This window comes from Psittacula echo (genome assembly GCF_963264785.1).
Source record: "Psittacula echo genome assembly, chromosome: 2".
NCBI lineage: Eukaryota > Metazoa > Chordata > Aves > Psittaciformes > Psittacidae > Psittacula > Psittacula echo.
This window is the reverse complement of record NC_137737.1, coordinates 142,060,100-142,075,097: the sequence shown is the minus strand read 5'-3', so window position 1 is coordinate 142,075,097 and position 14,998 is coordinate 142,060,100. Positions and strand designations below refer to the sequence as shown.

The 14,998-nt window shown below is 35.4% G+C and overlaps 1 protein-coding gene across 1 annotated transcript in view; it reads left to right on the top strand.

Annotated features, from left to right (window-relative positions):
* Nucleotides 1–14,998, top strand: part of ANGPT1 (angiopoietin 1) — a gene marked incomplete at both ends in the record, with an annotated part of 161,785 nt that overhangs the window by 56,866 nt on the left and 89,921 nt on the right. The gene's annotated exons all lie outside the window — the stretch shown is intronic.

Sequence of the window (14,998 nt, the reverse complement as noted above, 5' to 3'; positions counted from 1 at the left end):
AAAAATGTCTGACCAATACGCTTACATACTGCTCTGATAGCTGGAAGAAATTGATAGTCCAGGGAGCATCTTCATTTGGAAGGAAAGCCAGAAGAAATGTCTAGCCCTGTTTTATATTAGGAAGAGAAGGGGAAAGGGAAAAGAGAATTTTTTTGTTGTTTGCCACTTTGATAGTAGTTTAGTATTGCAAGAATCATCTTTAAAACCATTAATCTTCTAACTGCTTCTGCCATGGCCTATTGGGATGTATTAGCAAAATGACAGTATTAATGCTGAATTGTTCTCACTCCCACGGTAAATAGCAAAACACAATAGTTAATCTGTACCCACATCACTGAAACCTAAAGGAATATCCTTGTAAAAGAGGTGAATTGAGTAGGCTAGTCCTGGCACATTTATCAGAGTGACTCACACTCTTTCCTTGTTGAGAAAAAAAGAGAGAACAAGATTCTATCCTTTATACATACAGCAAAACAGAGTTTGTACCCCCTATTCCATGTCCCTCATGGCATTAAGGTATATAACAAACTAGGTATGAGACATCTTAAAATCACAAATTCCTTAAAGTCAGCAATACTTTTCTGTTTTCCCAGAGTTTAGAAGTGATGAATTATGCCAAATAACACAGAATGTAATTATTTTTAGATCTGATTCAACAGGAGATTTTCAGACAGATTAGTGGTCATCAAAGAAGTATTTGCATCTGTTGTTTATGTTATGACATCTCAGATCAAAGTAAGGCTTTAAACTTTAACTTTCCTTTTTCCAAGTGAATAATGAAACTGGAAAAAAGCTGAAGATGGGAGGAGAAAAAAGCTCAGGAATATTAAACACATTGAGGACAACTCTGAAATGGAGAGGTCATGTAGGATGAAGCCCAGGGGTTGGATCTGTCAAACTTCTGAACACTCTGCTCCTCATCCCCTAGATTATGCACATATGTGTGTGTGCCTGTGAATCATCTAAGTGATCATGTAAATACTCCATGTTTAAAATGAGGTCTGTGTTGGCCTCAGGCTTTGCTGAGTATTCAGCCCTTGGCAGTACTGTGTCCAGCGCGCTAAGTTCTGTGTACCCATGGTGATACAACATTTCTGTGGCTCAAGCTAACAAAGTTAGTACTGGATTGTAGTGACAGAAAGAAGTCCAGTAAAAACCTAGCAATAGAAGCTCAGCCAAAATAAAGCTTTTTTCTAAACAGATGCTTAGATTTTTCAAGTAAACACAAATTTTTAAGGGCTTTTTAAACAAGTTGAGGGTCTCTTTGAAGAGATAATTGACGTGGATTACCACAGTCAAAAAAAGATCTATTAACTACCTTGTAAATGGGGAGATCATTAATAGAAGATAAAATCCACAACAGAACCTCTGCTTGAGCCATTGTCTTTAATGAGATCATGGTTAGACCATTTATGCAGTTAACTAAGAAGGAAAAAGAAGAAAGAAGCCTCTGATTTAAATGCATGACTTAGAAAATTATTACTGGTCTGGAGAACCCATCACAAACAGCTCACTTTTAAAATACAACTCAGGTCTATAACAGTCAAAGGCATTTTCATTTACTAGATTTCAGAGGGCTTTAATAAAATAATTTGCTGGCTTCAGTTCAGTCTATATTCCACGATCCCATATTAAGATCTGCATTGGATGAAGCTGTATAATAGAAGCTCGCAATTTCAGCCATGTATAAATGGACCAGTACATACATATACACAATAATACTGGTTTATATATGCATGCAAATGTTGGGACTGAGAGGTCCTGCTTCTTATTAAAAGAACAGCCACCATAAATTTTGTCAATTTGTGTCTTTGTAAGTTGCCTGGATATGGCAAGTGTTGGGCTAAAGTGTAGACTGACAATGTCATCTTAGTTTTTTTTATGAACCTTCTTGGACACAGTTAAGTGAGTAGAAATTGAACAGAAAGAAAATGTCAGTAACTATGAAAAACAAACAAAATGACCCGAAAGACCTTCTTTCTCTCAGCACTCATTTACATATCACTGTTAGTATTACTTGGAAAGAGTGTAAGTAAGGTAAAAAAAGGCTAAATATAAGGTTGACTTTAAGTTGGCTTTGTCTTATAAAAATATTTCAAGTCACTGTGTGGATTTAAATTTTTACAGAATGTTCTGTTCCCTCAACTGAACATCGCATTTGATTTGTCTGGATGAAAATATTTGGATTATTTATTTATGTTGGAAAAACTGTATGAATTTAAATTTAATTGAATGAGCTAACTACATTGTCCTTTAATAGTATCAAAGTTTCACTGAATTTGAGAAGCAAATGCAGTTTTAAACAAAATTAGGGGGACAGTTGAACTAACTAATTTAATCTGATTTTGAAAGTTAACAAGTATAGTGAAGTATAGCTGTCACATTTTTTCGGCATTTCTGATGTTCTGTTACATGTTCTTTTCTTTTTAAAGTGAGATAAACTATTTCTAGCAGAAAGACTGGCCTGCACTTTGTATTCCAATGTATTTCTCTCACACAATTTTCTGTGCAGAAGCCATACAATTTTATTTTTAAATAACACGTAACTGTTTAAAATAAATGTAATTCATCCATGTAAGAGACAACCAGTGGGTTTTTTTTTTATGTTTATATCTTATTTTACATAAAATTACTCTGGAAGGATATTTACATCAATTAAATGTCCCACTATATATCATTAAGCAATCATTTTGATGATGTACCAAAGGGTAGCAATTCACAGTATCCTCCGAATTACAGATTGAATAAAACTATTTTCTTCCTTGACATTTCAGGAAAATTTCCTAAAATATATTTCTCCAACTGTTTGGTCCACCAGAGTTATTTGTATATCATATGTTTCAATTCTAGCACTCGTCTCACTCTTCTCAATGAAAGCTTTAGAGTTCATGCAAGAGTAGAATAGGCTTTAAGTATAAAAGAAATCAAATGAAATACCAATCTGATTAAAATTTCAGGACTTGGAAAGCCAGTTTATATTAAAAAACCTTCTTACCACTCTGGCTTTACAAAACCATGTGTTAAAAGATGGGGATTATGAAGATCCATTGCAGTAAAGGGTTCTAGCATTCTTACTGCTGGTTCAGCTGCTCTACAGTACAGTCTGTGCCAAGACCCTCTGCTTTTCTAAAACATCACAGTGAAACACTGAGCTGCTGTTCACATTTGTGACTTGTAACTTCATTCTTTTAAAAGTCACTAATTGAAGCATCTTGGTAATAGAATGCAAATGGGGCTGGCATCATATTTGAATCATACATAGAAGAGTTACATTCCTATTTGTGAGGATATTTGTTTACTAACCAATATAAAACACTGGACTAAGAAACAAACCGTAGGAAACCTTTCTTCTATCAATACTTATGTGGCATATGATCGCAGCTTTGTTATTTTGGTAGAGCTTACCTTCATAAAGGCAGTGTTTACCCTATATTTACTAAAGGAATTTACAGCTGTCACATGAAGGAAAATTACTGGAACAGCCCATGTTTTAGTTTATTATTTCACAGGTATATCAAAGACTCCTTGTCAGATAAGATAGAAGCCTTGTGGAAAGTTCACAGAAGCCAGGAAGCCAGAAGATCAAACTTCACTTGTCTTTTTAGATGCTCATTGTATTTCAATGTGCTTTATAGTTGTGACTATTAACCAGGGACTCATACTCTCATTTTAGCAGCAGATGAGTTATCAGTGTCAGCTTCCTTTTTACCTGATAAATTCACTGACTCATATGTTGAGCACAATCTTTTCTGGCAGACAGGAACAGAACCTACTTCTTACATATTGCAGGATTGACTGTCACATACATGAGTACACTGTCACCACCAGGAAAGTGGAGAATAGACTAAACCTTTGTATTGAGCTGTATCAAGAATAATCAGCTCCAAACACCAGTGATCCAGTGTCCCTATACCTTCTGCCTAACAAAAATAGAAGTAGGATTATGAATGTGTTGCATTCAAGTAGGGCTGGGTGAATCCTTGGTCTGTGCTATGTTTCTGGGAGCTGGGACAAGGGAAAAAAGCTAGACTACTTTTCTGTAATTTTTTGTAACAGGCAAAAAGGAATCTGAAAGCAAGCTGGTTTTTCTGCATGTCAGTGAAAGGCTCTGCAGCCATCCCAGATAAAATGGAACCCTGCAGAAACCGAGACTAACACAGATAGAGCGTGAAGAAAAGGAGGGAGAATCACATTTCCTATACACTCAGCTGTCAGTTTGGATAAGGAACTTTAAACTAAAACAGAGTTGTGTGGTACATTTGAGATACGTTATCTAGTTTTCTTTGGCAAGTAGAAGTCCTACCTGGAGAAGTCGTTCAGATCAGCCAAGCTATTGCAGTGTTCCAGCTGAGCCTATAGTCTCATGTGTCACGGGGTTTCTGAATGATGATGATGAAGACGTTTTCATGCCATGACCTTCTCCCATATGGCAGCAGTGGGGCGCAGGTCTGCTGGAATGACACCTCCTTCAGGGTGCTGTGAAAGCAGAGCTATTGCTGCTGCCCAGCTGTGAAAGATCTGCTACTGAAACTGTGAAATGCAAAAAGATAAGCTTCAAACAAACCCCCAACACCCCGACCTTTCAGGAAGTTCAGTTCTCAACTGGAACTCTTCAGATTTTGTCCATTTTACATAATCCTTCCTGTAGTCTTCCTTTTAAAGAAAACACCTTTGTGATGGCCTTGCAGTCCACTTGCAAAGAAAGTAATGAAGTCCTGTTTTCTGGCTTTGTCATCACACTGACACTGCTGGTACTTCCACTGTTATTGCACAGAAATCCATAGAACACTATACACACTGTGCAGAAATTTACATCTCACCTTCCCTTTTCCTGCTGGGAATTTGTGGTAGCATAGTAATTTATTTCAAGTGGAACAGAAGCAGTTATGTTTTAGCTTTCTTTTCATGTCTAGAAGTTAGCAGTTTAGTCCAAATGTAATAAAGGTTAATAATCCCTATGTGCACACATGTAAGGATGTTAACAGCATACTTTTCACAAGAAAATAAACTTGAATAGCATGTTAACAAGTTTACAGTAAAATTACAAACTCTAATGTTTGGTTTCAGAGCAGATTAGAATTGCAGAGAGCCAATTGATAATAAAATACTAGCATTCCTGTTGGGTCTGGGATGATATTTTTACATGTCCTGGAGCTGAAAGTCAAAAGAAAAGTGAAATCTCAGGGATGAAATCCTGGTCAAATTGAGATTAACTGCAAAACCTACATCAGCTTTAATATGTCAGGATTCAGATGTACTTTGCAGTAACCAATACAGTTTCCTTGGGGCCTCTGGGAGGAATAGATATGAGTATGATTAGAGTCACAGTCACAGCATTCTTTCAGTGCCTGAAAAGCTTTTTCATCTGTTTTCAGTACTGAAGAAATTGCCATGCTATAATGTTCTGACTACGTTATTGCCAGCTAATGGGCAGAATGTGTAACTATTAACATGATTTCGACCTACATCTCAGTGAAAAGCTGCCAAACTTTTCTAAGGATTGATGAAAACTCTGTTCTCTGCTATTATAGTACAGAGTGTTATAGATATGAGCATTATTGATGTCAATTCTTCTTTTGACCGAATAGCTATAGTCATGAGAAATGACATCCTAATTCCTATATATTCTGCAAATGTGCTCAAACTAATGACCTGAAAGTCTACATTTAAGGACAGCAACTACAAAGTCAGTACAAAAGATATTTTTCCTTACCCCTGAGGGAGAAGAACAGTAGCACATGGCTATCATCATGAAAATGAGATTGAATTAATATCCTGAATTTAAATACTTGAAAGTTTAGGAATATCTGCATTTGATTTCAAGCTCTGGTCATCTCTGAGTCTGAAGAGTTACAGCATGTTTTAAAAGCCTGGGATATTTTCCTTTTAGTCCTGTTATTCTGATATGTTGGTTTATTCAGTGTATTTTTGATTACATTGTAAATGCTTCTGAGTTATTACAAAATCACTCTTCTGAATATGGCTTTACTCAGTAAGAAAGCACTAGTTTTATTGTTATAAGTGACCTACTTGGGATTTACTGTAAAATTAAAGTATTGTATAAGGAAGATCAAGAAATCAAAACCAATGATAAATGCTAAGAATTCATATAATATCTGAGTGAAGGAGGGACTTGAAATAACTGGTATGTTTCATCTTTTCTCTGTGTTTTCTCTACATTAATCATGCCAGAATAGCTGTCACTTTATATTTGTGAACTGTGAAGCTCCGTCGGGCAAGGGCCAGTACAATTTCCTGGATTACAAATCGGAAATGACTGATTGTTATCACTTCAGGCACTGGGACACTGTGTGGAAATTTGCAAACAAAAGTAGCAACTTAATCAGTGAGAGAGTGAGACTGACAGCCACCCTGCCACCTCGCTGGGAATGTAGGAGCAGCCATGGTTGACAGTACGCCTGGGATCACTGGGAAGATATTCTTAGTTAGATAGTCCAAAGGATACATCAAAGACATCTGAACAATTTCTTACTATTTAAAAATAATTAAACCCATTTCATTTCATCTTTAGTGTAATCCTTTGAATCTGTATTGAGCATGCATGAATCTTAAACCATTCATGTCTAATTGGTTTTAACTTGGACATTGAGCATAGCATTTGTGAAAACATGTTTGGTGGCTTCGGTTTTCCCTAGAAAAATCAGATATGTTTGCAAATTGCGGCAAAAATACTACTCATCTCTTTGTCTAGGAATCCATTTCTAATATGTGCCCCTCTTCCTCAGTCTATCATTTGTTACATCTGTTGTTCTGCATGTGTGCTTATGCATGCACATAATAGTTTTTCATACGTTAATTTATTTGTCCTATCTTTGTTAGCAACTGTGGTAGGAACTGTGCATCAGACATAGAAAGATAAATTAGTAACAGTGAGTTAGCAGATATGAAATTGAAGGCTGAAAGCTTCCCCACTTTAGCTCATGATTTCATGACTTACAAAGGAATGCCTTGCATTACATTGACTTCAAGGAAGAGGTGCAATATGATAAACTGAAGTAGGAGGGAATATTCTTGCCAGGTCCGGGAAAAAAAAAAAAAAACAAAAAAAACCCAAAAAGAGAACAGGGAGAAAATGCTGCTTCTAAAGCAAGGCTTTAGGAGGGAGACTTTTCCATAATTATTTTCCATTTGTCTCCTCTTTTTAATGACTTAAGTGAAGGAATATCTCCAAAAGATTTAAATTTTCAAATTTTCCCCACATTTAAATATTTGGACCAGTTTTTATTCTTCAGAATTAGAGAAAAAGAAGAGTTTTTTCAGCCCAATTTTCTTGTTGCTACTACTGTGTGCTCAGTGCTAAGTATAGAACAGCCTAATTGTACTCCATGTCATTGCAACTCCAGTGTGATTATTCTTTTAGCAGTTAACGGGGAAATGATAATACTTATTCCCAGTATATGAGCTCTCTAGAGAAAACTGCAGTTGTACATTTCTCACTCAGTCTGTGGCATTCAAGAAGTAGGAGCAAGGCATTGATCCTCATAATCATAACTTGAATCTCACTCCAGCAACTGGGGATGAAGGAGATTGTATTAGCAAATGTTTACTTAAAGGAAACCTGTGATTGTGCCCTTTCAAAATCTCCAGAGGAATGTAATGAAAAGAGGGACTAGAACTGTCTTTATATGCTTTAGCTACTCTCATATTTCCTATAAAAAAGGTCTTATCTTTCTATACAATTATTAAAAGCCATAAAAGGAAATGTACCTTGAATTAATGCCATTTCAGATAAACCAAAGTATTTTTATCTTATTTTTGTAGCTTTTCTCTAAGCTAATTTGAGTACCTGATATTTCACTATATGGTTTAGTGATCTTCAGATCTTTCCACTGCTCTTACTAAAATGGGTTTTTTACAATGTATTCAGTGGAAAGAACTCATCTTTTTTTTATATATACGTACATGTATGTGCATATGTAAATATGTGTACATGTGTACTGAATATGTGACAATTTCAATCTGAAATTTTTATGTGTTTATATTATAATATTTTGAATTTGACACCACTTTTATTTATGCATTTTAATTCACTGTTTGATATGTATTAAAGCAATCAGATCCATCAGCACAGGAAGAAAACAAATTTTCTAGGACTGCACATATTTTGGCAAGATTAACTCACCTATATACAGAGTTACACGTTCATTTTAATGCTGAGAATTATAGGTATGTCTGGAGGCACTTAGAGATTAATGGGTTTATATATAGAATTTCATGAATAGAAAGAAAAGGTGTTAGACTTTGTACTAGTAGTTAACTGTTTTTATAGTGCTGTGGGAAACTGAAGTCTTTAGTTTGCTGCTACAGATATTTCTGGAAATTTCATTTATTTGTGCTTTAAAATTATAAAGTGATTCCAGCAGAGGTGTATCAATGTCATTTTTTAATGTCTGTAATAAAACTAAGGTAAACATTGTCATGTATCCAGAACATCTATCATTAAATTGCTTGTGTCCAAATTATTGTAATGAAGGTTAAGAACCATCAATATAACCAGACTTTATAGGACACAAATGAATGTTGCTGTCTACCTACATTATAATCCATAATTTCAGGGAGTTATTATATATACCCTCTTGTAAATCTATGCATATAAATACTGCATGAGAGAATATATAAACCTTTGTCTAGTTATTCATTGCTGGTAGACTGAATTAGTTCAACAGATTTCAGGCCTCTACCTCCCTGGGTAGTGTGGGGAAATGGATTTTACAGCACATAGGGGCTTTGCTATTTGCTGTATTAAGCACCAGTGGGCAAGAACCTCAGTCTTCAATATAAACTGGAGTCATGGTGTTGAAGCCAGATGCTGAATGCAAGACAAAGTAAAATTAAATACTTGCCATTATTAGGCAAGGGAAAGGAGGAGAAAAGAACAGGGCTCCTGATTTAAATATTATAATTCTTTGTAGTGTAGATAGGATTCTTTTAAAATTGTTTTGCTAAGTAAGACATGCTGAGGTGATGGATCACACCTGCTTACAAATACCTTGGCTCTTCAGGTGCTCTAGCTTGTCAAAGGCTTCACTTACAGTCAGAAGTTGGTAGCAGTGAGCTTTGCCCTTGAGCAGACCATGAAGCACTCTGTCACTGCAGTCATGTTGTTTCTTTTTTTCCTGTGCTTTGAGGTACAGTTAGCTGTGTAATCATGGCCACAAGGATCACTGGCTCCACACCTCATCTGGTCTTGGACAAGGCAAAACCCTACCTACCATGATTCAGTTCTTACCAATGCCTGTGAAACACTGTAGGCATCAAAGACGGGGAGAACAACAATACATTTCTGGTAACACTGAAACGTTAGGAACCTAGCAAAATATATGAGATTACTTTCAACTTTCCTCACCACTAGGTTATTTATGATAGAAGCACACACATGGAGGATGTGAACACATAGTGCAGATATCGTAAGTTCCACTGACTCTTTTAAGACTGGTGGGATGCAGGGAGTGGAAGTTTTGTGGATCCCTCTGGGTTGAAGGTAAAAATAAGTAGTTGCCTGGAACAGGGGGAAGTTGTTTGATGGCCCAGGGGATTCCCTTGCATTCATGTAGCCTCACATATACTGAAATTATAGGACTTTCAGTGCTTTCAGTGCATCTAAACCTCCCATTTATGCACTACAAAAAGATTGCAGGTTAACACTGAAGGCTATTGACAGTCACCATCATAATATGACACCCTGGGTCTTCAGCTAACTTTGAGACTTTGTGTCAGGTGCTGATGAAAGGCAAAAAGGTAATCTTCAAGGAAGTTGCAACATACACAGGAAAAATAGGCAAATGGTAATAAAAAGGATTTCTGGTTTCTTCATCAGGGAGAACCTAAGATAGAGATAGTACTTTTAGAGAGTACTTTTTCTGAAAAGTACTCCTCACCAAAAGACAGTACTCCTCTCTTTGCCAGAGGAAATTAATTAGATACACACTTCAATAGAAATTATACATTTTTGAAATCCCCGTGGATGTTAATTTGTTTAGGGTAAGATCACAGATGTTGCTTTTTCTACAATTATGCCTTTCCCTTCAGTGCATATTTGGAATGCTTCAGGTTCGCAGTCAACTATATAATCAAATGAATTTAGTTTGCAGAATTGAGTAGTTTGGAAAGTTAAATCAAGAAAGAAAAATACAGCTCATGCTGTACTAAAATTCATAAAGGTTAATATGAAACTGGCTAATTCCTTGAACCAGAAATATTACTAATCAGTAGAAAATAACAACATATTTTTATGATTTACTTGTTATAGGTATCTTCCTTTAGGCACTATTTAATCACATCTCGTGTGATTTTCAATTATTGACTTTATCAATCCGTAAGGTTAAATGCCAGAGAGATTTAATATTCATACAAAAGTAGTTGAAATTGGCTCTTAGTATTTTGTATACTTTTGTAATAACAGCAATTATTTACTCCTGAAATAAAAAAATAAATTTCATTTATACAATTTTTTGAGGTTTAGTCTATAAGTGGGTAAGCTTTTAGAGTGATATGAAACTCTGAAAACAAATTGAAAAGATTTATTGAAGATACCATAGTAGAAATCTCAGATTGAATTATCAGGCCAGTACAGTCAATATTTGGCCTAAGCCAATACAATGCCTTTGATAAGCCAGATACTTTGTTAAGAACTGAAACTCAATATTCTGGCTTCCAAAAATTACCCATATATTGAATATTATGCTATTGGGTAAACCTAACGGGAGGTCTTTTGATATCTTGAAACAAAGAACTCTGTTCCCCATATCTTGTCTTGACTAGTGTAGCAAGGACTACTTCTATGCATGTTGCAGTCCTTAATAAAAATACTTTTGCTTCCAGTTTACCAAGATTCCAGTGGGATGTCATACATTTTATTCTTCGACCATCGTTATCCATTATTGCCTATTACATTTTAGGTACTTTACTGTATAACATAACATGGTACAGAGATGTCAAGCCACCACTGACACAAGCTCGAATGTCTACAAATTGATTCTCCAAGACCGTAGAAAACAGAAACCAATGGAAGTTGAATTCTTTCTCTGCTTTTCAGTTTGAGAGAGGGTCATACGTCCCCACACTGACAAAATGCCTTGGGGAGTCAGATATAAAAGTGATATTTGATGTAATTTGTATTTAGAAATACACAGACAGCCTTAGTGGGAATAAGCTGGAAGAAGTTGAAATAGATAAAATACAATAGAATTTCTTTGGCTTTCGCAGAAGTAGAAAGGTTTTAAGAACAAGTTTATCACTGAAGAAAACAATTTTATTTGTGTATTGAAAAGGCTGAAATTATATTTATTAAAACCACAAACAAACAAACAAAACCCACATCTTCTAAGAGCTGTTTGTGAATGAGAAATGACAAATTCACAATGACACAGCCTTCTTGTGTTACAAATCCAAGGAGTATAGACAAACCATAATGTATCATAACATACCTTTCCACTATTTCTGACTGTATGTGATCAGTGGGAAACAGGATAAAATGAACATGGATGGCATGTAAAGGTAATGAATAATGCTCAGATGAAATGTTAACATGCTAATCTGTACCTGATGTAGAACAGCCTTATCTAGGCTTGTCAAGGAAAGTGCACAGCAGACAGAAAAAGAATTGATGAACAATGTAGATATACAATCAAATAGACAATGAAGATGACTACCTTTCCAAATATATCTTCAGTTTTTTAATGAGATTGTAATATAAATTTCACCAAAGGAGACAAGAAGTGATCCATCTGAGGAAGAGCTTTCTCAGATCTTCAATAACTGATTGCCTACCTTGAGATGATACAGGATGTGTACTGATACTTTCAGTGAATTTATAAAATCAGCCTTGCTGAGCTGAAGTGAAAGATTACAATGACTGGTACACAAAAGGGACTCACAGAAAAGCCTGTTGGAATATGTAATATATGAAGCTTTCACAAAGAAATTGTTGGTTATGAAATATACATAAATGTGCATTCTCAGCACACAGTGATCAAACACTTCCGATTCAGCCCCAGCTGACTGATACTGAGATTTCTAATCCAGGTAACTTCACATATACTTATGACACTTGTCCTCATGGTGGTTCAGTTTGGTTTTAAAGCAATCTTCAGTTGCATAAAAGTTTGCTATGAATGCAGCAAGCTAGATAAAAGAATCTTTTATCAAAGTAAAAATAATTTTATTTTTTTTTTTTTCAAAAAAACAACCGACAGACAGTATAGTGTCTGCAGGAGTTTTGTTTCTGGTTCTGAATGCTGCAATTCAAGAAAGGTGCTCATTATTTTGGGAGAGTGTATGGAAGACAAAGAGTGGTCATAAATCTAGAAAATTGAAGGACTTTGGGAAGTTTAGCTTAATAAGAAGGCTAACAAGAAAATAACTGACTAGAAGAACATAAAACTGCAAAAAGAAAGAGAATAATCTGTTTTCCACATCCATGAAGCTGCAGTAAGTGAAGTTTAACTTTTACATATTAAAGGAAAAGTTTTCTAACAGTACAGGTAATAAAATCCTGATAGGGATTCTCTGGGGAAACTGCTGAAACTCCAAAACTAAAGAATACTTTAGGTAAAGATCAGGCAGATTATATGGTATTTTATAGTTCTTTCTAATTCTATTTTTTTTCATTTTTTTCAGGTTTTGATTACTTCTGACTTAAGCTCACAGACCCAGTATTTGGAATCAAACTCTATAGAAAAAATTAGACAGAGAAGAGGTTTGGAAAACTCACCTCCTCATGAAACTTTTAGAAGGAAGTCAATAAAAATGAATTAAATCCATAACAATTAAAAAAAGCCAAACAAACCAAAGCACACATAATGAAATCAATAAAAAGAACTATTCTGTATAGGCAAATAAGTAAAATGAGGAAAGTCACTGAAGATGTTTCTGAACCTACAAATATAACTCAGTAGGGATGCAGTCTGCAGAGCGATCTGAGAAATTATTGTGTGAACCAGCTCTGCAATTATAAAATGACAGCAATTTGTTGCACTCAAGTTACTTCTGTTTGTTAGGTGCTTAAGAAACTATGGTCTTGGAGAATCAATCAATTTGTAGACATTCGAGCTTGTGTCAGTGGTGGCTTGGCATCTCTGTACCATGTTATGTTATACAGTAAAGTACCTAAAACATAATGGATAGGCAATAATGGATAACGATGGTCTTACAGAATATCACTTCTGCATTGTCTTTCCATTTCTCCAAATGATGTGCAATATATGGTACGAGAGGGAGAGCAGTCTATTGTTGCTTTAACTTGCACTGTATGAAAACCTCATGTCATCTGGATATCATAGCAGTCCTTAACATATAATTACATGGGACTAACATTGCTTGATCAAAGAAAAAGAAAAAGCTCTTATTTAATTTATAAGCCGTCTGCCACGGACCATTATCGTTTACGTAGACCCTAAGTTACAGTTTCCATTTTAATAGCTCTGTTAGTGTTTGGGTGGTTTCTACGAAGATTATTCAATAAACATTGTCCAGAAAAAGCTAGATACTTTTAATGCATAATCATCTGGAATGTTTATTAAACAATAACACTGAACCTTCTGACAGTTTTATTTCTGAGAATGTTACAATGTTATTATGCATCCCACCGGTAAGCCTGCATTACTGAAAACTCCTGTGCAATGTAAGAGATCTTACTGAAAGCAGACACAGCCAAATTAATACAAAAGGGCATCGATGCACTATAGAAAGCCATATAGTGGGAGGGGTGGAATTGGGGAAAAAGAATGCAGAAAAGAATTCTAGTTTTTTTGAAACAAAAAGTATCTGAAATAAGAGGAAAGAGTAATGTATGGATTTTGAAATCCAAATGCAAAATGTAGATTCACTGAAAAGAGTATTTCATCATGTATTATACATTTAGTGTTCATAGCAGAGTCTCTGGACAAATTGAATTAACTTAATTATAGGATGAAAGGGTTCTAAAAGATGACTTCAACCCCTAAATGTTCTTAAGTTTACTTCAAGAATAGGTTTCTGAGTGTCACATTTTCTATGGGGCCACCCTGCAAAGATACTTTTATCACCTGTTAAATGCTACTCCTCTTAACTAACCACAAAGAAAGCTCAGCCTAAGGTTCAGTACACTTAATACAACATCTTCAAAGAAGCAAAGGTTTCAGATAAAACTCACTGCTTGGCCATAATGAACCTGGTAAATGCTGGTTTCCTGCAATAAAAATAATAGATGAAGTCTTGGCCTATTGAAGTCAATAGGGATTTTGCCATTGATTTTAGCAGGGCCAGTATTGCAACCAATAAATCTCCTGAGCAAACTAAAAGAAGTGGGTGAAAGGAAGAAGGGGAATTGATGTAACAGAACCTGTACAGTTTTTCAGTCATTCTACCTTCCTTGGCCTGAGTTAATAGCTCCTGATACTCCTGAAATGTGCTCAGAGAAACTATTGTGGCAGTGTACTGAACACAAAATATTTACAAAAGCATTTGATGAGTAATTCTGAAATGCAAAAATCAGCTTTGTTGTTATAATGAGTCAGTCTCAGATTCAATCAGAGGTTGTTTTAGGGGTGAGTAACCAAGGGCAATTGCCCAAGAATGGATACTATGGGGAGTGTGTTAGCCTACAATAATTAAAAGTAGAAGTTCTGCAATATGCCTCTATCTGCATCTGTGTTCTTGCTAGTCAAAACCTGCTGTGGCTCCACACAGACACAATTAGATTTTTCAAACACAATCCTTTCTGTAATGTGACTAAGCAACAGGGGGAAAAAACAGTAAGAAATGTAATTTTTTTGTGTGTTTTTATATTTATACTCCTATCTTTGCTTGTTTTTATTGATGTGTGAAAATATCTAATTTCTGATTTCTGATGTATAAGAAGTATAGCTACCATATTTTTTCATGGGTTTTCCCAGACATCCAGTACACACATGTACCAGGTAACCCATGTTAAACAAAAAAGTTTCAGAAAGCTGTGGACTAACAAATCAAGCACTGTACAACCACATCACAGACATGC